The sequence below is a fragment of the Bos mutus genome, chromosome 23, assembly GCF_027580195.1.
Source record: "Bos mutus isolate GX-2022 chromosome 23, NWIPB_WYAK_1.1, whole genome shotgun sequence".
In the NCBI taxonomy this organism is placed as follows: Eukaryota; Metazoa; Chordata; class Mammalia; order Artiodactyla; family Bovidae; genus Bos; species Bos mutus.
Genome location: NC_091639.1, coordinates 45820490 through 45847601, shown reverse-complemented (window position 1 = coordinate 45847601; position 27112 = coordinate 45820490). Strand labels below are relative to the sequence as shown.

Sequence of the window (27112 nt, the reverse complement as noted above, 5' to 3'; positions counted from 1 at the left end):
TCTGTTCTTTTTCAAAAATCCTTTTCCCATTTGGGTTACTACAGAATATTGACCTACTGTGCTGTACAGTAGGTCCTTGTTGGTTATCTGTGGTAAATATAGCAGTGTGTACATGTCAGTCCCAATCTCCCAGTTTATCCATCCTCACCACATTTCCCCTTTGGTAACCATAAGTTTATTTTCTAAGTCTGTGAGTCTGTTTCTGTTTTGTAAATAAGTTCAGTTGTATCATTTTTTTTTTTTTTTAGATTCTGCATGTAAGCAATATCATTAGTCATTTTAGCCTGGCCTTAGGCTGGTTGCCATCTGCTGCTGCTGCTGCTGCTAAGTCGCTTCAGTCGTGTCCGACTCTGTGCGACCCCAGAGACGGCAGCCCACCAAGCTCCCCTGTCCCTGGGATTCTCCAGGCAAGAACACTGGAGTGGGTTGCCATTTCCTTCTCCAATTCATGAAAGTGAAAAGTGAAAGTGAAGTCGCTCAGTCGTGTCTGACTCCTAGCGACCCCATGAACTGCAGCCTACCAGGCTCCTCCGTCCATGGGATTTTCCAGGCAAGAGTACTGGAGTGGGGTGCCATTGCCTTCTCTGGTTGCCATCTAGAGAACCTCATTCCTTTATTCAGCAACTATTTAATGCAGTAGTCTCTACTGAAAATACTCTTGAGCCCTTAACTTTTCCTTTTCAAAAAATCAGAAAAAAATCCTAGGGAGACCATAGAATTATCACCTCCCATGTGTCGCAGAGACATTACTTTGCCAACAAAGGTCCATCTAGTCAAGGCTATGGTTTTTCCAGTAGTCATGTATGGATGTGAGAGTTGGACTGTGAAGAAAGCTGAGCGCCGAAGAATTGATGCTTTTGAACTGTGGTGTTAGAGAAGACTCTTGAGAGTCCCTTGGACTGCAAGGAGATCCAACCAGTCCATCCTAAATTAGGAGATCAGTTCTGGGTGTTCCTTGGAAGGAATGATGCTAAAGCTGAAACTCCAATACTTTGGCCACCTCATGCAAAGAGTTGACTCATTGGAAAAGACTCTGATGCTGGGAGGGATTGGGGGCAGGAGGAGAAGGGGACGACAGAGGATGAGATGGCTGGATGGCATCACTGCCTCGATGGACGTGAGTTTGAGTGAACTGCAGGAGTTGGTGATGGACAGGGAGGTCTGGCGTGCTGAGATTCATGGTGTCGCAAAGAGTCGGACACGACTGAGCGACTGAGCTGAACTGAACTGATGCGTCGTCAGATAGGTCGCCTCGGTGACTGGACGGGGCCTTGGGTGAGGGTCTCCTTCAGCTGAGCGCAGCGGGCTCCCAGGCTCCTCACAGTGCAGGTCTGCAGGCAGCCTGTAGGGGGGGCCTGTGCGGACCTCCCCTCTCAGGGACCCGTTGCGGTGAGTGTGGGGCTGGGCCTTTTGTGCGTCTTGCTGTGAGCAGGTGCATTGTGGCTTTCTCAAATTCAGGCTCCAGCAGGTGCTCAAACCTGAGCTTTCAGAAGGGCTGAGGGGGAAGCCACGTCTCTCCCGTACACAGGTTCTAGCAGACTACTGGCTGTCCCGGCAGAGCTCCTCTGAGTCACTTGGCGTCTCTGAAGCCCTGTACAGCCTGCCAAGTCTCCACCCCGCCCTCGCCACCCCAGGAAGCTTCCCAAGTACGCTTTTAGCCAGGGAGAGACCTTGGCAGAGTGTGAGGGAGAGATTTCTCCCTCTGTTCCTTACAACAGGATGTCATGCAGGCAGGCGGCCTAATTTATGACCGCAAGTTCTAATAAAGAAGGCACATACATCTTCAAGAGAAAAATCAGCTTCCCAGGGCTCTGGGGCAAAATCCACAAAAGTACACACACACACAGTCTCCCTTTGAAGGACAATGATGAATCTAGAAGGTTAGGAAAAAACGATTTTATACTAAACTCTGAAATGAAAGTGATGAATCTGGAAGACAGTTCGTTAAATTAGCTATGATTTACAGAACATGGGAAGTAAGAAAAAAAATGCAGTTTTTAAGGTATGATTGTACTGCTAGTGTGACAGTCCCCACAGAGGACACAGAAGTTCAAGCCCTTTAGATCTGGAAAGACAGAGACATCATTTCATCCATTATCTTAATTTTTCATATGACATATGATGAAATATCTCTTAAATGTGGTCTAAGTGACCTTTTAGAAAATAGCATTTGGAATTAAACTGAATTAAAATTTAAGAGGCTGAGTGCTGAGTCATTTACCTGGAGAAAAAATGCAAGTTGGATAATAAATGTCAGATGATGACAGAAAATAAGTCAAGGGATTATGAGCATGAATTGTGAAGCAGAATAGTATAGGACTGATTTTCATTTTTTGGAAAGTAAGCAGCATACTGCGGGGTGTCTTCTGCAAGTCATCACTGACAATTTTCTGGTTGAATTATGATTCGGGGACATATGCAGCACTTGAAGAAATCTCAGAGGGGTACTAAGAAAATGACTACAGAAATGAAAATACAGCATTTAAGAAAACTTAAGGAACTGGGACTTTTAGAGTTTTCAAAAAATATATTAAATAACTTCAATATCTTTAAATATTTCCCATTCTCTCTCTTCTCTCTCTCTATCCCTCTTTCTCTCTCACACACACCCATTGGAGCTGGAAACAATTTTTTTCTCACATATTGATATTTTAACTCCAAAGTTAATGGAAATTGAGCTCTTCATTACCCATCCTAGCCTGTTACTAACCATTCGTATTAAGAATTCAGGGATAAATGTTCATTCATAGATGAATGGATAAAAATGTGATACATACATACAATGGAATACTACTCAGCCATAAAAAAGGATTAAATAGAGCTATTTGCAACTACATGGGTGGACCTAGAGATTATCATACTGAGTAAGTCAGAAAGAGAGACAAATATCATATGATATCACTTATATGGGGAATCTAAAAAAAGATACAAATGAACTTATTTACAAAACAGAAACAAACTCATAGACCTAGAAAACAAACTTACGGTTACCAAAGGGGAAAGAGGGAGGGGTAAAGTAGGAGTTTAGGACTAAGAGAACAGATATATACTACTGTATTTAGTATATATATAACCAACAAAGAACCAGTGTACAGCACAGAGAACTCTGCTAAAAATTCTATAACAACCTAAATGGAAACAAATTTGAAAAAAATAGGTACATGTATACAGATAACTGAAGCATCTTGCTGTACAACTGAAACTAACATAACATCGTTAATCAAATATACTCCAATAGGAAATAAAAATTAAAAATAAATAAATAGATTCATTGAATTAAAAAAAAAAGAATTTGGGACCCTGTAAAATCCTAGTTGATAGGACTCTATTTCCAATTTTTAACCGAAACTCAAAGGAAAACCAGTAAACATGTTTTCACTTCAGATACATTTCAATCATAGATAGATGAACCAACAAAGCATTGATCTTCATCCTACTTTTGAAGATGCCTGTGTATAAATGACTCTGACACAGAGGCCAGTCATGTCTCCACTTCCCTCTCCACTTGGATAGCCAAAATGAAGCATCTTTTGAAGAATTTCTGTGGGAAGAGGCCTCACAAGAAATCACGGGTTAGAAATAGTCTAGTTTCTCATTTCTGTGTTATGGTTAAAATCTGAGGAGAGTTGAATTTGCCTTTCAGCCCTAAGATAAAAATATAAGAAATGTGACCCAAACCGTGGGGAACGTAAATTCCTTCAGTGTTCTCTTGTCCAGGAAAACTTGGGACTCTGAAATTAAGGAAGAAAGAAGCTATAAAATGGAGGAATTATCTCCAAACTCTTCTGGAGTATACTTGGATGCACTTTTGAATATACTTGTAATTTTTGTTTTTGCATCTTTATTTGCCAATGTGGGGGTCTTACAGTTGGATCTAAGAACAAGCCTTCAGAAATAAGACTTGCAGATAGCCTGGTGAAATTAGAATATATGTCAAATTTCCTTGGGCTTTTGCACTTTTAACTGAAGTTATAAAAATACCTGGTATAGGTGCTAAGCTGTGATATTCAGCACGAATAGTTAGCAGTGAAAGTTAGATGTTTAAGCAGGACTTAAGGCACAAGACAGCTTTATGTTGACATTCTGTTTTCCTAAGTGTCTTTCACCTTCAGAGTTGCTTTGAGGGTTCAACTCAGGGCTCTTCTGGTTGACAGCGACAGAAACCCAAGCCAAAGGAGCTTAATGAAAGCAAAAAGGGTCTATTAGCTCGCAGAAGGGAAAAACCTGAAAGTAAGCCTACTTGCAGGACCCTTGGTCTTACTGCATTAGGTCCAGTCCTTCATGTAGTGAATATTGGTTTATTCTTCCCATAGGAATGAGCTGGTGAGAAGCATAGACATGGCCCTTACGCTCCACGACATTGACTCCTGGTGTAGGTGTGTGGCTCAGCCGGTGTAGATGGATGAAAGATGCTTTAGTTGTTGACACTTAAAATGCAATAATATAGCAAATATATAATGATTTATTTTTTTAGACCTCAAGCAGAAGTGAGTCCTGAAGAGTCAAGGCAGAAGGCAGAAGGCATTCCTAAGATGGCAGTATTTCAATTACAGGTAGTCTTTTTGTAACATAACTCCTAAATCTACAGCCTGGGTTGGTATGAAGCTGAGGTGAGACAAAGGTGAGACTCTGTTTCCTGTTTTATAATTTTGGGGTCTATGACTTAGATCTCTGTCATTGAGGAGGAAGAGGCCACATTGTGGATTTGGATACAATAATGTTCTCAAACAAAAATCAGGAAATTTTACTTGACAAACATAGACTTTTCTAATTTTTAAATTTAAATGCTTATATCCCTGTCTTAATAAAGAAAACATTTAATAAATGTTAAATAAATGTATTAAATTATTGAATAAAACGAAATAATAAAATATTTACTGAGGGATATGATAACTAATAATAAGATAATTACGATGGTGTGATCACTCACCTAGAGCCAGACATCCTGGAATGTGAAGTCAAGTGGGCCTTGGAAAGCATCACTACGAACAAAGCTAGTGGAGGTGATGGAATTCCAGTTGAGCTATTTCAAATCCTGAAAGACAATGCTGTGAAAGTGCTGCACTCAATATGCCAGCAAATTTGGAAAACTCAGCAGTGGCCACAGGACTGGAAAAGGTCAGTTTTCATTCCAATCCCAAAGAAAGGCAATGCCAAAGAATGCTCAAACTACCGCACAATTGCACTCATCTCACACACTAGTAAAGTCATGCTCAAAATTCTCCAAGCCAGGCTTCAGCAATATGTGAACTGTGAACCTCCCGATGTTCATGCTGGTTTTAGAAAAGGCAGACGAACGAGAGATCAAATTGCCAACATCTGCTGGATCCTGGAAAAAGAAAGAGAGTTCCAGAAAAACATCTATTTCTGCTTTATTGACTATGCCAAAGCCTTTGACTGTGTGGATCACAATGAACTGTGGAAAATTCTGAAAGAGATGGGAATACCAGACCACCTGACCTGCCTCTTGAGAAATTTGTATGCAGGTCAGGAAGCAACAGTTAGAACTGGACATGGAACAACAGACTGGTTCCAAATAGGAAAAGGAGTTCATCAAGGCTGTATATTGTCACCCTGTTTATTTAACTTCTATGCAGAGTACATCATGAGAAACGCTGGACTGGAAGAAACACAAGCTGGAATCAAGATTGCGGGGAGAAGTATCAATAACCTCAGATATGCAGATGACACCACCCTTATGGCAGAAAGTGAAGAGGAACTAAAAAGCCTCTTGATGAAAGTGAAAGAGGAGAGTGAAAAAGTTGGCTTAAAACTCAACATTCAGAAAACGAAGATCATGGCATCTGGTCCCATCACTTCATGGGAAATAGATGGGGAAATAGTGGAAACAGTGTCAGACTTTATTTTTTTGGGCTCCAAAATCACTGCAGATGGTGACTGCCACCATGAAATTAAAAGACGCTTACTCCATGGAAGAAAAGTTATGACCAACCTAGATAGCACATTGAAAAGCAGAGACATTACTTTGCTAACAAAGGTCCGTCTAGTCAAGGCTATGGTTTTTCCTGTGGTCATGTATGGATGTGAGAGTTGGACTGTGAAGAAGGCTGAGCGCTGAAGAATTGATGCTTTTGAACTGTGGTGTTGGAGAAGACTCTTGAGAGTCCCTTGGACTGCACAGAGATCCAACCAGTCCATTCTGAAGGAGATCAGCCCTGGGATTTCTTTGGAAGGAATGATGCTAAAGCTGAAACTCCAGTACTTTGGCCACCTCATGCGAAGAGTTGACTCATTGGAAAAGAGTCTGATGCTGGGAGGGATTGGGGGCAGGAGGAGAAGGGGACGAAAGAGGATGAGATGGCTGGATGGCATCATGGACTCGATGGACGTGAGTCTGAGTGAAATCCAGGGGTTGGTGATGGACAGGGAGGCCTGGCATGCTGCGATTCATGGGGTTGAAAAAAGCTGGACACAACTGAGCGACTGAACTGAACTGAACTGATGATAACTAAGAACTTCCCTTGTGGCTCAGCTGGTAAGGAATCCGCCTGTAATGCGGGAGACCTGGTTTGATCCCTGGGTTGGGAAGATCCCCTGGAGAAGGGAAAGGCTCCCCACTCCAGTGGCTCCCCACTGTATAGTCCATGGGGTTGCAAAGAGTCGGATACGACTGAGTGACTGTCACTTTCATGATAACTAAATAATATTAAAGAAAATTTGAGGGATTTGCCTGGTCATCCAGTGGTTAAGAATCTGCCTTCCAATACAGGGTACCTGGGTTTGATCCCTGGTCAGGGAGCTAAGATTCCCACATGCTATGGGGCAGCTAAGCCCGTATGTTCTAGAGCCCACATGCTACAACTAGAGAGAAGCTCAGGCACCACAACTAGAGAGGCCCCTGGGCCACAACAGAAGATCTCAAGTGCTGCAACTAAGACCTAACACAGCAAAATAAATAAATATTAAAATAAAAATAAAATTAAATTCATATTTTTTAAAATTGGGAAACTTGGCAAACATATTTTATTTATTAAATTTAAATATTTCTATGTCAGTCTGAAAGAAAATATTCAGTTCGGTTCAGTCTCTCAGTTGTGTCTGACTGTTTGTAACCCCATGGACTGCAGCACGCCAGGCCTCCCTGTCCATCACCAACTTCCCAGAGCTTACTCAAACGCATATCCATAGAATTGGTGATGGCATCCAACCATCTCATCCTCTGTCATCCCCTTCTCCTCCCACCTTCAATCTTTCCCAGCATCAGGGTCTTTTCAAATGAGTCAGCTCTTAGCATCAAGTGGCCAAAGTATTGGAGTTTCAGTTTCAGCATCAGTCCTTCCAATGAATATTCAGGATTGATTTCCTTTAGGATGGACTGGTTAGATCTCCTTGCAGTCCAAGGGACTCTCGAGAGTCTTCTCCAACACCACAGTTCAAAAGCATCAATTCTTCAGCACTCAGCTTTCTTTATAATCCAACTCTCACATCCATACATGAGTACTGGAAAAACCATAGCTTTGACTAGACAGACCTTTGTCAGCAAAGTAATGTCTCTGCTTTCTAATATGCTGTCTAGGTTGGTCATAACTTTTCTTCCAAGGAGCAAGCATTTTTAATTTCATGGCTGCAGTCACCATCTGCAGTGATTTTGGAGTCCAAAAAAATAAAGCCACTGTTTCTATTGTTTCCCCATCTATTTGCCATGAAGTGATGGGACCGGATGCCGTGATCTTAGTTTTCTGAATGTTGAGTTGTAAGTATTAAATAAATGTACTAAATTATTAAATAAAAATGAAATAATTCACAAATAAGACATTTATGGAATGATAACTAAAGGATATTAATTGGATATTAAAATATATTTATTAAAGTAAATAGCTCAGAAAATTCACACTCTGCTGGAATAGCTGGGCTTAGGGTCGTTGTGTTAGCTTTCTACTGCTGTGTAACAAATCTCTACAAATTTAGCAGCTTAAACTAACACAAGTGAAATATATCACAGTTTCTCTAGGTTGAAATTGGGCACTGAGGGTCTGGGGAAGCAGAAGTTTCCTGTGATCTGTGATAAGGGATGAGGAGGTGGAGAGGAAGTGGCAAGCCTAGAGGGTGGAGAGTGTCTTGGAGATGGTTCAGCAGCTCAGAGCTGATGTTAAGTGCAGTAGGAACCATGTCAGCATTTCAATGGGAAGAAGGTCAGAGACTTCAGAGAGGAGACAGTGGCAAAGTCTGACCTTGACCCAGGTGGTGGTGCCTTTGGGAAAGACAGGGGAGCAGAAAGGGGGAGCACGTTGTCTTGGAGGGGAAGAAAGACAATGGATGCAAGTCTGACCACATTTCATTCCAACTGCTGGACAGTTGGGATACTGGCTGAAAGTTAGAGAAAGAGACCTGGGTTGATAAGGGCATGGTGAGAAACTATCCAAGGACACGGTAGGGGCCGACTAGGTGGAAGGCTAATGAGAGAATACAAGGGAAAAGAAAGAAGTGATGTGGAGCCTTTGCAACAGTGCTTAACAAAAAGTATGTACTCATAGCTTCAGAGGAGCTTCTGCAAGCTGTGGATCTGTACACCCCATCGCCAGCATCCTGAATCACAGTCTGGTTAAGCATCCTTGGTCCACTGAGGAGAGACATGGGCTATGTATCCATGGCCTCTGCATCCTTGGATTCAACCAACCACAGAGAGGAAATGTTTTTTTTTTAAATCCAGAAAGTTTCAAAAAGCAAAACTTGAATTTGCTGTGTGTTTGCAACTATTTTCTTAGTGTGCATGCCTGCTAAGTTGCTTCAGTTGTTTCTGACTCTTTGGGACCGTATGGACTGTAGCCCACCAGGCTTGTCTGGATGGGGTTCTCCAGGCAAGAATACTGGAGTGGGTTGCCATGGTCTCCTCCAAGGGATCTTCCCAACCAGGGGTTGAACCCACATCTCTTATGTCGCCTGCATTGGTGGGCTGGTTCTTTATCACCAGTGCCACCTGAGAAGCCCCATTTACTTAGCATTTATAATTTATAATACATTTACTTAGCATTTACATTGTATTATGTATTATAAGTTATAAATGAGTTAAAGTATATGGCAGGATGTGCATATTTATATGCAATGTCAGACTTTATCTTTCTGGGCTCCAAAATCACTGTAGATGGTGACTGCAGCCATGAAATTAAAAGACGCTTACTCTTTGGAAGAAAAGTTATGACCAACCTAGATAGCATATTGAAAAGCAGAGACATTACTTTGCCGACAAAGGTCCGTCTAGTCAAGGCTATGGTTTTTCCAGTGGTCATGTATGGATGTGAGAGTTGGACTGTGAAGAAAGCTGAGCGCTAAAGAATTGATGCTTTTGGACTGTGGTGTTGGAGAAGACTCTTGAGAGTCCCTTGGACTGCAAGGAGATCCAACCAGTCCATTCTGAAGGAGATCAGCCCTGGGATTTCTTTGGAAGGAATGATGCTGAAGCTGAAACTCCAGTACTTTGGCCACCTCATGCGAAGAGTTGACTCATTGGAAAAGACCCTGATGCTGGGAGGGATTGGGGGCAGGAAGAGAAGGGGACGACAGAGGATGAGATGGCTGGATGGCATCACTGACTTGATAGATGTGAGTTTGAGTGAACTCTGGGAGATGGTGATGGACAGGGAGGCCTGGTGTGCTGCGATTCATGGGGTTGCAAAGAGTCGGACACAACTGAGCAACTGAACTGAACTGAATGTGCCATTATATAGGGTGCTTGAGAATCCGTGGATTTTGGTATCTGATGGGGTCCTGGAATTGAATGCCCTGGAAATACCCAGGGACAAGTGTGTAAGAGATTGTTCGCAAACTTGGCTGGGGCATTTCAGGAAGTTGTAAGAGCATAATTATATAGTGAATTGGGATAGAAGAACCTAGAGTAAGTTCAAACAAGCTATTCTAGAGCAACAGTTTAAGACGCGAGGAGATGGACCCATCAATAGGGTGTTTTGTGGGAAGACAACGTGGTGGGACACAGATCAACAGATCAACAAATGAAGGAGGGAATGTGGGAAATGATGATTATCCCAAGACTCCAAGAGTTTCCTATCTGACCTGAATTCAGTAGGACTCACTTACTGAATGAGAGCATTTCTTCCCGGGGAGAAATTAATTTGTATGTTCATTCAGCCCAGATTCACCGAGCACTTTTATATTTCAGATAGTGTTCTAGCTGAGGAGGATAAAGCTGGGAGCAAGAGGACAGGAGCCCTCCCTGTCTCTTAGGGCTCACCTTGAGACGAATGCAAGACACCTGAGCATCTAACACATAAAACTTCAGATAGTGATCTGTTGAAAATAAAGTAGGGTCAGGGGTCCTGGGTGGTTTTGTCTGGAGAGGGTATGCAGGAAGGACTCTCTGGAAGGGACCTTTGAGACCTGAATGAAGGCACCTGTGATAACGTTTGGAACAGAGATTTGGAGGCACAAGAAGAATCGAGTGAGACTAGAACACACGGGTGTGGATTTGTTTGGTGTTCATATGCTCAGTCGTGTCTGACTCTTTGCGACCCCATGGACTGCAGCACACCAGGCTTCCTGTCCTTCACCATCTCCCTGGGAGTTTGCTCAAACTCATGTCCATCGATCGAGCCCATGATGCCATCCAACCACGTCGTCGTCTATCGTCCCTTCTCCCCTTCTCTTCCAATATTTCCCAGCATCCGGCTCTTTGCTAACGAGTTGGCTCTTCGCATCAGGTGGTGCGGAGTGGGCAGGATGAGAAGTCAGAAGAGTGACGGGTGAGAGTCAGCCAGGGCCAGAGCGCTTGCAGGTCTGAGCGCCCGTGATGGTTAAAGAACTTTCTGGCTGCCCCGTGAGGGACGGACTAAAGGGGGCAGAGCGCAGACCGTCGTCCGTTTATCAGGCACCTTATTTCGGACATTCCCTGCCACCTCTAAGTCCTCCAAGGTAACTGCCTATTTATTTGAACGCGAACTTCCCTCAGGTGTTCCGGCAGCGTAGGTCAAAGGCAGGTCCACCGGTCAGCCGCTGGACCAGGTGACTGATCCCGGCGCCCGGAGGCGGGCCTGGGGCTCCCTGACTCCGCGCGAGGGATGCGCTCGGGTCGCGCCTCGCTTCGCCCTGGCGCCTTCCACCTCCGAGCGGCCTTGCCCTGACCTGCTTCCCAGGAATGCATCCCCGGGCCCGCCTCTCCCCAGTCCCAGCGGGACGTGAGCTCCTCTGGCTCCTAGCGGGGTTCCCCGGCAGTTCGCACTGGGGATTCGGATCCAAAACCCACCCTCTGGCCTCGGCTCGCGGAAAGGGGGCGGGTGGGGGCGCGAACCTTATCTCGGGCTCCGCCTCCGAGGCCGGGAGCGTCCCGCGCGCTCCGCACCGGCCGCCCGGGGCAGACGGGCTCCGGGCTCCGGGAGGGGAGGGCGGCCGACCCGCTCCGGCCCAGGTGGTGGCAGGGCCGCGGCCGGCCATTTCCAGGACCCCCGGGCCCCCGCGGGGCTCGCCGCTGCCGCGACAGCACCCCTGAGCAGGGACGCGCGCCAGGTAAGGCGGCCCCTTCTCCTCTCCTGTCCCTGCCGTGACGGCGAACCGGGGACCTCCGGCTCGAGCTCCCGCGTCTGCAGGGTGCAGTTTCTTCCCGCGCGTGCGGAGGCAGCGAGGGAACCGGCAGGCAGAGTCGGCACCCAGGCTGGAGCCTGGGACCCGGGATCTGTCCCGCAAAGTTCCTGGGTGGTCGCATGATCTCCGTAGCCTCTCTGGACTCTGATTTCTGCTCGGAGCATTCTGGCCTCTGAAAATGGATAGTGCGCGGTGATTTACTCCCCTAAGCTCATCTATCTGCGCCGCGGTCTTTCTAGAAGGGGCTGGTGTCCACACGTGCGGCGCAGGGAGCGTGATGCCGAGCGCGGGGTGGCGGGCTGTGCGCGGTGCCCGGGAGGTTCTCTGAGACTGCGGCCCCGGAGGCTCACTCAGGGGAGCATGACAAATCCGGGGCCGGGACAGCACCCAGTCAATTGTATCGGAATCTGTGGGAGTGGGCTACACACTTCCCAGGTGACTGCCAGGTGGTGTGGCTTTGGGAACCAGTGGCTGAGAGCCCTGCTTCTCCAAGGAAGGGGTGCCTCTTGGCAGCAGCAGCAGCCTCCCCTGGGAACTTTCAGAAATGCAAACTCGGGGGCCCCGCTTGGGAGGCGCAGACTATCCGAATCTGAAACTGCGGGGTAGGGACCAGCCCGCTGTGTGTTCCTGGACCCTGCAGGTCAGGCTAGCGCTGGCTCACTGTAGAGGGCTCTGGGTCGGGTTTCAGCGGAGGGAAGGGCAGACGCCTTTGGCTTTCCTTCCAGAGAAGGGAGGAAACAGACCCCTTTTCTGAAAATCTTAGATATTTATCAGTAGGGTTCTACCCATATATATATAAAATATATATATTTAAATGCCGTGGACTTTGGAGGATTCTGAAAAGGGCGGAGACTTAGCCATCACCTGGAGCGAAGTTTCCTGTAGTAAACATTTTCTATTTTTAAGAGTTGAAAGGAAGCCAAAGAAGACATGCACCTAAGAATCTCCTGGCTGCAATAACACCAACGTTTGGCCCCTGATGGGGCTGCTCCCTATCATCCCTGTCATCAGTACACTTTACAGGACTCATATGAGGTATGAGCAACTGGAGGTTTCAGGGATTCATGCCAGTTCTCCAGAGTGCAAGGAAATTCAGCCTTGCAGGTCTCTGAATTCTCTGAGTGGCTCCTTTTTTTTTTTTTTTTTTTTTTTTTTTTTTTTTCTTTTTTTTTAAATAGAGATCTGAGATTTCAAAATTTTGGCGAGAAAAATAATTCCAGCTGTTCGTAAGTCATTAGTACAGAAATAGAATGACTTTGCAAATAGGCTTAAATGGATCTGAAAATCTGATGTTGGAAAAAAAGCTAGAAGAGGCGTGACTGTGGTCCTACTACATGTGTGCTGGGGTGAACACTGCTCAGTGTTCTGCGCGGAAAGCAGTTGCTTTCCAAGCTGCTATTGTCAGAGCCAATTTGTGATGAGGTATAGAGACCTTTAAGGGACAGGTTCTAAGCTTGTGTTCAGAGAACTGGGGGGAATACAGGTTGTGGTGAGGACTAGGAGCCTCGATCTGAGGCCCAAGATGCAGGTTCAAGATCTGTTCTTCTGATTCTCTGAGCTCTGGGGCAGGGGTATAACTCTGTGGGCCTCACCTTCCTCATCTGCAGAATGGGCAATGCCATTTTGTTGTCAGAGTTAAAGGAAATAATGCTTCCAGCATAGTCAATGACATGTTTGCTAGTCCAAAATGTACGCACACACACAGACACACATGCCAACTAAAAAGAAAATAAAGACCTAATCCCCAGACACTTTGAATGAAAACTATGTGGAGAACATGGTCACACTTTATATTTACATGAATTTACGTGTCAGCCTCACCCTTAGAATTTACAGTTTTTCCTTTTTACTAGAATCTGAATATATGGGCATCCTCTAATTAGCTTCCTAATTTTACTCTATGTTTTATATAGAACTTTCTAGAACAAAATTTTTCTAGTAGATTATCTTCAAGTCAACAGCCTAGTTTTTAATCTACTCACTGTGTATGGTAAAGGATTTTACCATCTGGTGGAATTTATAATCTTCACATTCAAATTTAAACAGCCTTAAATCTGGCTCTCCAGAATATCATTCCTTCTAAAAGACAGTTCAAATGGTAGGCCTGGCATGCTGTGGCTTCCAAGAACATCAGTTTAGAAGTCCTACCTGGTGTTTCCTAGGTTCTTGGGAGAGAAAAATGAAACGTTATGCAGTTACATCAAGGTTTGCTCAAGACAATGTGAGAGAGAGCCAGGTGAGGACACAGCAAGGACAAGCCTCAACTGGCAGAAGGGGCAGGGGAGGCCATTGAACTGTCCTTTTGTTTCTTAGCTGCAATAATTTCACAGTGCTTCAGAACCACATATAGAAGAAGCAACTCCTTTTACAATATTTGATTGGAACTGATCTGGGTGATCCTTTAGAACCAGAGAGTTCTAGTAAAAAAAAAAAAATGGGGATTAATTCCAAGAAATATGCCACTTGATTCTGTACTTTGAAATGCGTCTTGATTCACCTTTAATTTCAGTGATAAATTGACTATTAGATTTCCAACTTAGGATGCAATTTTAGGACTCATCTTCCATCTTTGAATGTAAGAGATTGTACTCTTTCTGTTACCAGTCTTCTGTGACTTCTAGAAGACTAAACATAATACAAGTTTCAGCACATAAACATCTTGGTTACTCCATTCAGGAAATCGGGTCTTCATTAGGATACTTTGGAAGTTACAATGTAATGTCATTAAATTGAATATGATTAGAATTTAATGTTATTAAATTAAATGTAATTGCAACTTAATGTAAGTTGGGTAATGTAAGTAGGGTTTTCTTTTTGGCTTACTATGTATGAGATGAGGAGTGGTTCTGGGCATGAAAAGTGAAGATCAGAGGCACTTCTCTTGATGGGGAAAATGAAGGCGTGTGGAAGCAAATTAAAAGGCTCAATAATCAAATTATGTATCCTGGATAATTTAACTCAAGAGCTGAGCATCTGTGATGTTGCAAGTCAACGACAAGATGAAGCAGCCCAGTGAGTGGCCAGTTCGGAAAGATGCTAATGCCCCACAGTGATTTCATGATTCTCCGTTTGCAGGCAAAAGGGCTGGAGCAGAGATAATCATAAAGAAGTGAGCCTAATTGCCTTTATTTTTCATAACTTGGCTCACTTAGAAAGGTTCTGATTGTCTTCATTTCAGTTCACTTATTTTGATGGCCCACTTTGTTCCAAAGTTGACGGTTTTACCATTAAGGCCAACCTGGAAAGTCGTGTGAGCAAAACACATCACAGCAAAGGGATATACGTTTTTATTTTGTATTTATTATTTTTGGATTGTATTTCTCAGCATGCAGTAGTAACTCTTTAGTTTGTTTCATTAGCATTCTTGTGGGAAACAACTTGAAATATTTATTCCTGGCAAGTGATCCAGTCTCATGAAAAGAGAATTGGCTCTGTGGCTGAGCCTTCTCCATCTCACAGTTATGGACACACACTTTTCAGCCACAATGCCAAGCCTTGAGTCCTGACTGTCACTTACCAGTTGTGTAACCTTTCTTTGTTTCTGTTTCCCTCCTTAGTAAAATTGGGCTGAATGTATACTAAGTCGCTTCAGCCGTATCTGACTCTTTGTGACCTCATGGACTGTAGCCCCCCAGGCTCCTCTGTCCATGGGATTTCCCAGGCAAGAATATTGGAGTGGGTTGCCATGCCCTTCTCCAGGGGACCTTCCTGACCCAGGGATCAAACCTGTGTCTCTTAAGTCTCCGGCATTGGCAGGTGGTTTTTTTTTTTTTTTTTTTACCACTGGCACCACCTGGGAAGCTCTAAAACTGGGGAATAGTACCTACATCAGGGGGGTTATCATGAGGAGTAAATGAGTCAACAAACATAAAGTTCTACTAACAGTGAATGCTTAATAAGTATTTCCTATCATTTCTCCTTGGATGTTAATGGTTTAAGCTGATGCTCTCTTTTTCTCTTTTCACCTCTGAAAATTAGATCCTGAAAAGGCAGTGGTAATTCAGGTTATGTCATTTGATGCTTTTTCTGTTTTAGCTAGTAAGAGAATTTGTTTCTGAATAAATGAAGTCCTTCAACTTTCTTGGAAAATAATACAAACTTTTGAACAACATTCTAAAAGTTGCCAGATGCTGCTACTGCAGGCCTGAGACCACACTTGGAGAATGACTGCTTCACCCACTAGTTCCCAAACTGGACTAAACATTGGAGTCACCTGAGATCAGAGCTGTAGCATGTTGATGCCCAAACTGATTAAAAAGTTAATCAGTTGGGTTAATTTATTGTGAAATGTAGTTGTCATGTGCTTTGAAAAAGAGAGGCTGTGTAACATTACACCTTACCTGTCTATATGGAATTCCTATGCACTCATAGCATTTTTAGGGATATTATAATTTGTCCAGTCGAAATGGGGAAAAAGACTTGGGGACCTCATTCTTGGCTAAAAGCTCAGGAACAGTCAGTGGTGGCACTAGATAACAACAGGCTTCCTGTATTCTGCTCAGTACATTTTTCATTCAACTGCCTTGTCTTCTGAAAAATCAGATAATGTGGTAGAAGCACATAATCCCAGATAAAGTGCCCTGGGAATCCTATGGATCTGCCTGTCTCCCTTGACCCAGTTTGATTTTTGATTTCAGGGTTATTTATTGAAAAGCTTTTCTAAATGAAAATTCACTGACATCACCATAGCTAAGTGTAAGAAAATAAACATATAGCTATCCATTGTGAAAAGGAAGAGTTTTTTTATAGCTAGGTTAAGGATCTAGTTGAGTTTTTCCTTTTTGCCGTTGCTTTAGCAGTTTGGCTTTTACTAATGAAAAACTCAGAGGTATCTTTGAGAATTTCAGGAAACATGGACAGTTTCTCAAGTCCAAGTTTGGTGAGCGTCTGGGAATCCTGCCAGGTTCTTCTGTTCGATTCACTGTTTAATTTTTGTTTTGACTTGTCTTGTTTTGATATAGGTAAGTGTAGCCACGATCACAGTGTTATGTTACCCGCTAACTGTTTGTTTTTACAGTTACTGGTGTCAAGAAGAAAAGATTAAGAACTGACACAATTTTCTTTTTAAATTCGAGGTAAAAACTTCTAGTGAAGTCTGAGCTTTATAGGAAGTTCTTCTAAATATATTCTTTGGAAATGTATAGCCTTTTACATTTTTATTATGTAACAGTGGTAAATAAAAACAAACACTCAGAATATATGTTTTACATTTTTATGGCAACTTTCAAATCTATAGGTGATTCAATGAAACAAAGTATTGAATGTTTTATAAATGCTAAACCTTGCTGTATTTCTCTACTGAATTAGGAAGAGGCAGTTTGATTCCAACTCAAGGGGCTGTCTAGGCACTCACCAGTACCCAGAATTAGATACAATATTAAAGATAAGGAAAGGAGGAACATTCTTTGTAAGTGTTCAGCCAATAATCACACTGTGGTGAAGTGCCTGTCCAGCTTAACTGTCCTCTGGGATTCAGAAAAGTTACTTTGTTCAGTTTAGTAAGTCTATTGAGAGCCAACTGGCAGTTTTCTTTTTTCAAATGGAAAGCTCCTTTTCATTTATTATATAAAAATAGCACTTTGTACCTATTTTTAAGTGAAAAAATGTATAAGGCAAAAATAGTTTTGATTTAAATTTATGAAAATCAACAAGTGTGGCATGATGTGTCACTGTTTCTTTTCAAACCATTTTGATTCTCATTTAACATAATGTCTTGAATTAATCTTTAGAAAGGGCTGAATATGATTTTTTTAAAAAATATTGAAATATAGTTGATTTCCAATATTATGTTAGTTCTAGGCATACAGCACAATATTCAGTTATGCATATATATAAAATATATATATATATGTGTGTGTGTATATATAGGTATATATTGGAGAAGACTATGGCACCCCACTCCAGTACTCTTGCCTGGAAAACCCATGGACGGAGGAGCCTGGTGGGCTGCAGTCCATGGGGTCACTGAGAGTCGGACACGACTGAGCAACTTCCCTTTCACTTTTCACTTGCATGCATTGGAGAAGGAAATGGCAACCCACTCCAGTGTTCTTTCCTGGAGAATCCCAGGGACAGGGGAGCCTGGTGGGCTGCCATCTATGGAGTCACACAGAGTCGGACATGACTGAAGCGACTTAGCAACAACAGGTATATATGTTCTTTTATAGGTTATTACAAGATACTGAGTATAGTTCTCTGTGCTGTGCAGTGAGTCCTTGTTGTTTCCTATTTTATGTATAGTCGTGTATAGCTGTTAAAACCAAACTCCTAATTTATCCCTCCCCCCTTTTCCCCTTTGGTAGTGGTAAGTACGGTTTTTGTTTCTGTGGGCCTATTTCTGTTTTGTAAATAGGTTCAATTGTGAGATGATTTTTAGAGTCCACATATAAGTGGTATCGTTTGGTCTTTGTCTTTCTCTGCCTGACTTACTTCACTTCGTACATGATCTCTAGATCTATCCATGTTGCTGCCTGTGGCATTATTTCATTCTTTTTTATGGCTGAGTACTATTCCATTGTGGATGTGGACCATATCTTTATTCATTGACAGTTCACAGCAGCACTATATACAGTAACCAAGACATGGAAGCAACCTGTGTCCATTAGAAGATGAATTTGATTTGAATTTATATTATGGCAAGAAGTGGAGAAGTTACACCAGAGGGAGGCACTGTGGAGAAGAGAAAAACCCAAGGTCCTGAGAATGCGGCTGACTCCTCCACTTCTCTGTAGAAGCTTCCCTTTTCCTTCTGGCAGTGCCTGTCCATCCTTTCGGAGTTCCTTTTCCTTTCCCTGTTGAAATCACTTGTTAGCCAGCACTTCTGGACTAAGGTTTGAAATGAGAGAGAGTGAAGGATGCTTCCTGAGGAGCAGGGATGCCAAGGTAGCTGTCTTAGGTAGAGTGGTTCATACATTTCCTATTTAAGTCCCTTTGGAATGAGGAGGGAGCAGGGATGAAAAGAAAACGTGGGATTCAGAACTCTTGATGGGATATGGAGGCGCGTGGAACCTTATTCAAACCTTATCCTGTATAAGTTAGTGCAGCAAGTTTGTCAGTATGGGATCTGACCTACAATCTAAGTTATATGTTGTTTTCATTCTGCCAGTTGAATAAGAGTAACAGTATTTGTACACGAAGTACTAAATAAATAGACATACATTATTTCCAAGAAGGCTATGGACCAGGAAATGGGAAACCTGGTTTCTCATCCCAGTCTACCACTAACTTACTAAATCGGTTGCTTATCAGAAAAGCCTGTAGTAAAACAGACTTGGTAGGCGTGATTGTAAAGTCTTCTTTCATTTTCTTTTTCTTGGTGAAAAGCACCATTTGAGACCATCATGGATCACGTGAAGAGTTGTAGCTTAGACCATCTGTGTTCAGAGGTGAAGTCAGTTTGAGTAAAACCCTTTAGGAAGTTAGTCTCTAGAGAAATGTAGCATTCATTCCAAAAATTCCTATAACAATATTCTTGAATGTTCACTGAAGATGGATGTTACTGTGCGTGGGAAATAATGAGATAGCAGATCTTTGTATTTCAAGAAAATTGTATTTTCCTTTTCATGATGGCTAAACAAACTTTTTTGGCCTCCATATGGGAATTATATAAAACATATTCACTGGTCTTTTCAACACTTGGAAAAAAATTCTTATTCTTAAGTATGGGTTTATAAATGAAATCATGTTTATATGAGTAATCATATTGTAGTTTTGAGCTCAAAATTCTATGTTTCCCAAAATGTTAACAGTTGCATTTTGACGGTAGTATGATAGATATTTTCTTTCCTGCTTTTCTTTGTTTCCTCTATTTTTTAATACACATGTATTACCTTTATAATGAAAAAATAAATACATAACTACATGCTTTTTAGAGGAAGCATATGAAATGGTAATTTTGAATACTAATACAAATGTATTAGTGATATAGATACAAATGTATTAGAGAGATAATGATGTTACAATGTGATTCGTTTACATTCCTGTAATTCACAAAGCACATGTATGAGATGTACTTTGAAATACCAGACACACTAATAAGAGATAGTAGAATCTGGTGAAAATGATAGGTGTGATTTTTATTAAAAGCAGAGCATCACTTTCTTACTCCTAGTGAGTGCCAAAAGAATATTATGTATTCTAATCCTGTAAAGCCATCGAGGATTATAGCTAAGATCGGGGTTGGGGGGGTATGTAGTCATAGCCCTGCCACTTGGCACCTGTGTGACCTTGTTTATGGTTCTTAACCTTTTAAAGCTTAATTTTCCCATTTGTCAAGAGAGGATCAAAGGACCTACTTCATGCTGTGGTCAAGAGTGTTCAGTGGAATAATGCACACAAACTCTTAAACACAGTGCCTGGCAGGGAAAGGTACTCAAATTAGTTATTACCACAAGTGAATATTCTTCCTACTTCTGATCTTGTTCACACATCTGATTTGGATATTACCTTGTGGAAAGCTTGCTGCTGCTTTAGATGAGGTATCCTCCAGGCAGCCGGGGTCATGGCAGACAGATGACTCCAGACTTTCACCCTTCTCCATGTTGTGCTGGGGATGCAGGGAGCATGTCTCCCAAAGCTAGCAGTGCTCTAGGGGTGCCAACAGAGGCTTTGCAGAGCAACTCCTGTGACTCTAAGTACTTATTATGGAGTCTGGGAGGCCAGCATCCTTTGCCATATGGCACAATCCCCAGTGGTTGTTGGGTGGAGTTGGAAGTGTCCTTAGGACCGACTTGCAGCTGCAGATGGTTTGTTATGAGCTCCTCCTGCTGCTGCTAAGTCGCTTCAGTCATGTCCGACTCTGTGCGACCCCATAGACGGCAGCCCACCAGGCTCCCCCATCCCTGGGATTCTCCAGGCAAGAACACTGGAGTGGGTTGCCATTTCCTTCTGTGAGCTCCTAGATTTTAGCAATTGTAGAGGTTTCGTTGGTCAGGGTCCTGGATAGTCCATCTTATGCATGCATGTGTGAAGTCACTAGAGTCATATCTGACTCTCTGCAACTCTGTGGACTATAACCTGCCAGGCTCCTTTGTCCATGGGATTCTCCAGACAAGAATACTGGAGTTGGGTTGCCATGCCCTGCTCCAGGGAATCTTCCCAACCGAGGGATCAAGCCTGCATCTCTTATGTCTCCTGCGTTGGTAGGTGGGATTTTTTACAACTAGTCGGACACGACTGAGTGACTTCACTTTCACTTTTCACTTTCATGCATTGGAGAAGGAAATGGCAACCCACTCCAGTGTTCTTGCCTGGAGAATCCCAGGGACAGGGGAGCCTGGTGGGCTTCCGTCTAGGGGGTCGCACAGAGTCGGACACAACTGAAGCGATTTAACAGCAGCAGCAGCAGCAGCGCCACCTGGGAAGCTTGACTCCCTCTTGTTTTCCTCTGTGAAAATTAGAAAATTGCTTTGTTTCCCGGAGAAGGCAATGGCACTCCACTCCAGTACTCTTGCCTGGAAAATCCCATGGATGGAGGAGCCTGGTAGGCTGCAGTCCATGGGGTTGCTAAGAGTCAGACATGACTGAGCAAATTCCCTTTCACTTTTCACTTGCATGCATTGGAGAAGGAAATGGCAACCCACTCCAGTGTTCTTGCCTGGAGAATCCCAGGGACGGGGGAGCCTGGTGGGCTTCCGTCTATGGGGTTGCACAGAGTCGGACACGACTGAAGTGACTTAGCAGCAGCAGCAGCTTTGTTTCCAGGCAGATGCAGCTCTGGGTTTCAGTATCCATTTGCCTCCTCAACTAGAGACCTTTGTGTGGCCATAGCACAGAATTTTATGTATTTGTATAGGATACGTGTTAATTCATCCACTAGGCAAATATTTTTCCAGCTGTTTCCATAGATTAATTCCAGATCCTAGAGATGCAGCAAAAATGAGACACGATCCCTGTCCTCCAGGACTCGCAATCTCTTTGCAAATTTCACTGTGTCTGCTTTGTCTATCAGGGTTGGTATTATATCACGGAACTTTTAACCCTAGTACATTGCTGCTTTCGGTAGAGTGCTTCAAAGAGGATGTCATGGTTGATTTCATATGTTAATTGCTCCCATACCCACTAATCTGAAGGTTTATTATTGGGGGTCCCTGGTTGGGTCTATGCTCTTCTCAAAACTGTGGTGAACTCTATATGTATAATGTATATCAGTAAATTTCTACAAAGTGTTTAGACTAGGCACATAGTCTACCAATCCAAAAACTAAACAAAAACCCATGATGAATTGAATTGAAGTGATCATGGCTTAAAATAGAAGGAAGTTATGGAGACGCTGGGAAAATCAGAATCAATTATTTTTAGACTACACATGTCAGAGCCCTGAAAAAAAATGTAAATATTTTTGAGCTCTGATTCATTCTCAATTAGTTAATTAAGTGAATGTCTGGCCAGTTACCAATATAGGATAGTGAGAGCCATTTGTGCATCTGTATTTCCTTAACTGTGCCTCGAAATATTTTTAATTTTTAGCTGGATAGTGTAATTTCACATTGGACACTTTTCGGCCAGACCTATTACATCATTAAATGCTAAGCTTGAGTAGTACAATGAGTTTGTGTGTTTTAAATGTTTCTACATCATCTTGGATAAGGCTGCCAAGTTGAATTTCATATCTCCTATCTAGAAACCTGCCATGTTATCCATACTTGAGCCTAAAACAGTTTAAGTAAGACTAGTGAAGCCATTATAATTTCATATTTTCAAACTTGATTTGAATACTAATGACTTTAAGAATAAATGTGTGCATGTTTTCCACTTCATTCCATCTTCAGCTTTTCTGCAAAGATGAGCATGTATCATAAAGATAGCTGCAAGAAGAGCCTCTTTCCCCTTCCTCTCTATAGTTGTTTTCATGTTGCCAATCCTTAAGCAAGGCCAATCTATTTCTCAAGACAGTGTCCTCAAGGAATCCGATTATTACAGGGTTGCCATCTTCTCAAATGCAGGCAAGAAGAATTCTAGCCCTGCTCCTCCAGAGGGTAAGACACTGCTACTTTTACTGTTCAGTTCAGTCGCTCAGTCGTGTCTGACTCTTTTTGACTCCATGGATTGCAGCACACCAGGCTTCCCTGTCCATCATGAACTCCCGGAGCTTACTCAAATTCATGTCCATCAAGTCAGTGATGCCATCCAACCATCTCATCCTCTGTCATCCCCTTTTCCTCCTGCCTTCAATCTTTCCCAGCATCAGGGTCTTTTCCACTGAGTCAGTTCTTCACATCAGGTGGCCAAAGTATTGGAGTTTCAGTTTCAGCATCAGTCCTTCCAATGAATATTCAGGACTGATTTTCTTTAGGATGGACTGGTTGGATTTCCTTGCAGTCCAAGGGATTCTCAAGAGTCTTCTCCAACACAGTTCAAAAGCAACAATTCTTCAGCTCTCAGCTTTTGTTATAGTTCAACTCATATCCATACATCAGTTCAGTTCAGTTGCTCAGTTGTGTCCAACTCTTTGCAACCCCATGGACTGTAGCACACCAGGCCTCCCTGTCCATCACCAACTCCTGGAGTTTACTCAAACTCATGTTCGTTGAGTCGGTGATGTCATCCAACCATCTCATCCACTTTCATCCCCTTCTCCTCCCACCTTCAATCTTTCCCAGCACCAATGAGTCAGTTCTTCACATCAGGTGGCCAAAGTATTGGAGTTTCAGCTTCAGCATCAGTCTTTCCAATGAATATTCAGGACTGATTTCCTTTAGGATGGACTGGTTGGATCTCTTTGCAAGATCCAAGGGACTTGCAAGAGTCTTTTCCAACACCACACTTCAAAAGCATCAATTCTTTGGCACTCAGCTTTCTTTATAGTCCAGCTCTCACATCCATACATGACTACTGGAAAAATCATAGCTTTGACTAGATGGACCTTTGTTTGCAGAGTAATGTCTCTGCTTTTTAATATGCTGTCTAGGTTGGTCATAGATTTTCTTCCAAGAAGCAAGCATCTTTTAATTTCATGGCTGCAATCACCATCTGCAGTGATTTTGGAGCCCTAAAAAATAAAGTCAGCCACTGTTTCCACTGCTTCCCCATCTATTTCCCATAGTGATGGGACCAGATGCCGTGATCTTAGTTTTCTGAATGTTGAGTCTTAAGCCAGCTTTTTCACTCTCCTCTTTCCCTTTCATCAAGAGGTTCTTTAGTTCCTCTTCACTTTCTGCCATAAGGGTGGTGTCATTGGCATATCTGAGGTTATTGATATCTCTCCCAGCAATCTTGATTCCAGCTTGTGTTTCATCCAGCCTGGCATTTCTCATGATGTACTCTGCATGTAAGTTAAATAAGCAGGGTGACAATATACAGTCTTGATGTACTCCTTTCCCTATTTGGAACCAGTCTGTTGTTCCATGTCCAATTCTAACTGTTGCTTCTTGACCTGCATACAGATTTCTCAGGAGGCAGGTCAGGTGGCCTGGTATTCCCATCTCTTGAAGAATTTTCCACAGTTTGTTGTGATGCACACAGTCAAAGGCTTTGGTGTAATCAATAAAGTCTACTTTTACTGTAGACAATTTCAAATTTTGACTTTTTTCCTTTAAAATCTTTCTCCTGGGATTTGTTTTCTGAGAGCCATTTCTTCACGTGTGCTAACAGGGAAAGAAAGAAGGCATATTTTATTATCTGCAAAAGCTGCAAGAATGGGTTCTGTTTCTGTGACCATTGTCCTCATTGGGGAGTTGCCTGTGTGCTCAGAGTCATTTTGTCTGACTCTTTGTGACCCCACGGACTGTAGCCCATGGACCGTAGCCTACCAGACTCCTCTGTCCAAGGAGTTTTCCAGGCAAGAATACTGGAGTGGGTTGCCATTTCCCACTCCAGGGGATCTTCCTTACCCAGGGATTGAACCCTGTGTCTCTGGCATTGGCAGGCAGATTCTTTATCACTGTGCCATCTGGGAAGCCCCCATTAGGGAGTTGGGAAGTTTTAGATGCAAAACAAGGAATTTTGATATATCAAAAGGGCAGAGGGGAGACAAATGCTCCCAAGAAAGCTTTATTGTCTTTCTTCCCATTCACAAAAAGGAGCTACTGATATTGTAAAAATGTTGATTCTGTGCTGTGGGCGGGGGGTTGGGTGGGTGGAGGTGAGTCAGCAAGCTCCCTGGCCCCCTGGGTACCTAGTAGACTGAGGTTCCTTATGGTATGATTGGGAGGTGAACCACTTCAAATATAAGTTTGGAAGCAAAGTAAGACTCCAGATGGTTTAATGCTGGAGGCCGGTGCCGGGGAAGATTTGGTCTGCGTCATACTTTGCTTCATGGAGGAGGTGTGGCATGAGCCTGCTTCCTGAAGCATGGTTCAGTTTAGACACACACAATAGTCAACGTAAATCACAGGGCTGGAAATTACCTTACAAGTAATTGTCATTTGTGATACAAATGTTGTTTATACGAATGATGCTTGATGCCTTAATCTCTCCCAATAGCGTAACTAATGAGCAAATGATCTGATGCCAGATACTGTTAAGGATGGGAAACTTTCAGCTTTAAACATCCTTATTTATTAAAAATTATTTTCTTAGGTTAAACTGAAAAATTCCTCCTTGGGGTGTCCATGCACTGGTCCTAATTCTGTACTCTAGGAGTAACAGGGACAAAAAAAATCTCTTCTACTTCAAATCCAGTCTTGCCAGGATTTGAAGACAAGTGGAACATGGTATTCTAAAACTGCTTCTTTCTTTCTTTCTTTGTCTTTTGCATGGTTTACAGTTACATCTACAGCCTAGTCAACCTTCCCTGGACATGCTGAGTATTGATTCTTTCTGATCATTGGTTGCTAAATAGAAAGGGTGTAGCCCTGCTCTTTTCTCTCTGTGGCCCAAGAGCAAACTAATTTTTGGCAGCTAGCTCACACAAATGACTTCAGTTTGCCATTAGCTAAGGCCTTTTTGTCTGCTCAGTCCTCCTGCTGTTAGGCCAACAGATTCCTTTTAAGAATTCTACAATCCAAATTTTGGATCCTAGGGTTTTTGTGTATTTCTTTTGAATTTTGTCTTATTGTGATTGGTTTATTATTTATCCAGGTGAGATCTTATCCACAGGCTTCCATTCAATCAGTTAGAAATCTTTTTTAGCTTTTCTTTATCTAGAAACTTGATTTGCATGTCATCATTTTCCTCACTCAAATTATGGATAACCAATGAACTTGGCAGGACACATGACAGAATTCTAAAATATCTCGCCAGCAACCTCTTGCCAGGTTGGCAACCCTGTTACTCACCATGGGGGAGCCATTTGATCAGTTTTATATCCAGACTACATTTATCTGCTCTCATTTTTGAAGTGTCATAAGTACAGTCTTCTCATGATATCAGCCTTGTGCGTGTGCGTGCTAAGTCGGTTCATTCGTGTCTGACTCTTTGTGACCCTGTGGACCATAGTCCATAGGCTCTTCTGTCCATGGGATTCTCCAGACAAGAGTACTGGAACGGATTGCCATACCCTCCTCCAGGGGATCTTCCTGAGTAGTGATTGAACCCGCGTCTCTTATGTCTCCTGGATTGGTAGGAGGATTCTTTACCACTAGTGCCACAGAGGAAGCCCAATCCTATCAAAAAAGTATAGGTCAAACTGTACAGCACAGGGAACTCTACTCAATATTCTGTAATAACCTGTATGGGAAAAGTATCTGTTAAAGAATGAATATGTGTATATATATGATTGAATCACCATGCTGTACACCTGAAACTAACAACACTGTAAATCAACTATACACCAATACCACTTCTTAAAAAAGTGAAAAAACTGCAGGTCAGTTTACTGTGATTTATTCTTGGTACTAAAAAACATCGTGTAATGCTCAGGACATATTCCTTTTGTAAGGTTTGTGAGTGCTTGCAAAAAGGAGTGACGTTTAGAATGTTTAACAACCAGAAAAGCCAGGGTACCAGCCTTGCAGCTTGGGCACAGGACAGTCAGAGGAGATGTCAGGGCAGCCAGCTGACAGCTGATCTAATCCTGCAGCCTTTTGGGTTTCCCAGAAGCCCACATGCTCTTGATCTTTAGTGGTATTTCTTTTCTCCTTTCTGTAAGTTTCTGCTGTTTATTACTTGGACTTTGAGCACTGGTCTGTATTTCACAAATGAAGATATATTGTGAAACAGACTTAAAACTGGGAATGGGTGTGATTTGTTTAAGGGCTTGATGGAAAGGGAGGGTTTATTGGGGGAGAGCTGGAAATATTTCCAAATATGGGACCTGGAGCCCTTCTGTAGAAATGGTCACTGAAGCAGAGACGGTGGTGGTGTTTCCGGCTGAGCACAAATCTGTCAATCACAAGCTAACCAGAAAAAGTCTAGAAGATGAAGACCAATCAAGACAGATGCTATCTTTTGAGAAATAGTGACGAAATGTTGCCAAGGGCACTGTGAAAGGATTGATTATCTCAAGGAAGGGTAACTCTCACGGAGGGTATGATCTTAAGCAAAGGGAGATAAAGGAGCAGGGTATGGGTGTGGGTGAGAGGAGGCATTTCTTTGGAACCTGAGGAGGTCATTAATACTGAGGTGAGCGTTTCCACAATGGTGAGTATGTACATATAACTTTATTGAATTTTAGAGAAAATGA

The 27112-nt window shown here is 42.8% G+C and overlaps 1 protein-coding gene across 1 annotated transcript in view; it reads left to right on the top strand.

The window, feature by feature from the left end:
• Window positions 1-11199: 11199 nt before the first annotated feature.
• Window positions 11200-27112, top strand: part of COL21A1 (collagen type XXI alpha 1 chain) — a 231890-nt gene continuing 215977 nt past the window's right edge. Inside the window, exon 1 of the mRNA XM_070360774.1 lies at window positions 11200-11475. The gene's annotated coding sequence lies outside the window, so the exon portion shown is untranslated. The remainder of the gene's footprint in view (window positions 11476-27112) is intronic.